At 37.2% G+C, this 1,480-nt stretch overlaps 1 non-coding gene across 1 annotated transcript; it reads left to right on the forward strand.

The window, feature by feature from the left end:
- The first annotated feature begins 405 nt into the window (after nt 1–405).
- LOC112714068 (small nucleolar RNA R71) lies at nt 406–513 on the forward strand. The gene has a single exon (XR_003159023.1). It is a non-coding gene; the product is annotated as a small nucleolar RNA R71 (small nucleolar RNA).
- The last annotated feature ends 967 nt before the right edge of the window (nt 514–1,480 follow it).

The raw sequence follows: 1,480 nt of genomic DNA on the forward strand, positions 1-1,480 counted from the left end.
GTTTCCATAGGGTTCTCCCATGTAATTCACCTCTTCCATTGAAGGGTTCTCAGGATCATAAGCTTCTTCTTCAGATGAAGCTTCCTTAGTACTGCTTGGTGCATTTTGCAATCCAGACAGACTTTGAGAAATCATATTGACTTGCTGGGTCAATATTTTGTTCTGAGCCAATATGGCATTCAGAGTATCAATCTCAAGAACTCCTTTCTTCTGATTTGTCCCATTGTTCACAGGATTCCTTTCAGAAGTGTACATGAATTGATTATTTGCAACCATTTCAATTAGTTCTTGAGCTTCTGTAGGTGTCTTCTTCAGATGAAGAGATCCTCCAGTAGAGCTATCCAAAGACATCTTGGACAGTTCAGACAGACCATTATAGAAAATACCTATGATGCTCCATTCAGAAAGCATATCAGAGGGACACTTTCTGATTAATTTTTTGTATCTTTCCCAAGCTTCATAGAGGGATTCTCCTTCCTTCTGTCTGAAGGTTTGGACTTCCACTCTAAGCTTACTTAATTTTTGAGGTGGAAAGAACTTTGCCAAGAAGGCATTGACTAGCTTTTCCCAAGAGTTCAGGCTTTCTTTAGGTTGTGAGTCCAACCATGTCCTAGCTCTGTCTCTTACAGCAAAAGGGAATAGCATAAGTCTGTAGACCTCAGGGTCAACCCCATTAGTCTTGACAGTCTCACAGATTTGCAAGAACTCAGCTAAAAACTGATGAGGATCTTCCAATGGAAGTCCATGGAACTTGCAATTCTGTTGCATTAGAGAAACCAATTGAGGCTTAAGCTCAAAGTTGTTTGCTCCAATGGCAGGGATAGAGATGCTTCTCCCATAGAAGTCGGGAGTAGGTGCAGTAAAGTCACCCAGCACCTTCCTTGTATTGTTGGCATTGTTGTTGTTTTCGGCTGCCATGGGTTCTTCTTCTTTGAAGATTTCTGTTAGGTCCTCTACAGAGAATTGTGCCTTAGCTTCTCTTAGCTTTCGCTTCAAGCTCCTTTCAGGTTCAGGGTCAGCCTCAACAAGAATGCTTTTGTCTTTGCTCCTGCTTATATGCAAGAGAAGAGAACAAGAAAATATGGAATCCTCTATGTCACAGTATAGAGATTCCTTGAGGTGTCAGAGGAAAAGAAAAATGGAAGGAAGAGGTAGAAAATTCGAACTTATCAAGAAAAGATGGAGTTCGAATTATGCATTAAGGATGAGTGTTAGTCCATAAATAGAAGGATGTGAGAAGAGGGGAAGAAATTTTCGAAAACATTAAAAAGATTTTAAAAACATTTTGAAAAACTTTAATTGATTTTTGAAAACCAAGAATAGAAAAGAAATCAAGTGATTTTTGAAAAAGATTTTGAAATTAGAAAATAAAAAAGATATGATTGAAAACTATTTTGAAAAAGATGTGATTAAAAAGATATAATTGGTTTTAAAAAAAATGTGATTGAGAAGATATGATTTGAAAAACATTTTAAAAAGA

Source organism: Arachis hypogaea, chromosome 9, assembly GCF_003086295.3.
Source record: "Arachis hypogaea cultivar Tifrunner chromosome 9, arahy.Tifrunner.gnm2.J5K5, whole genome shotgun sequence".
In the NCBI taxonomy this organism is placed as follows: Eukaryota; Viridiplantae; Streptophyta; class Magnoliopsida; order Fabales; family Fabaceae; genus Arachis; species Arachis hypogaea.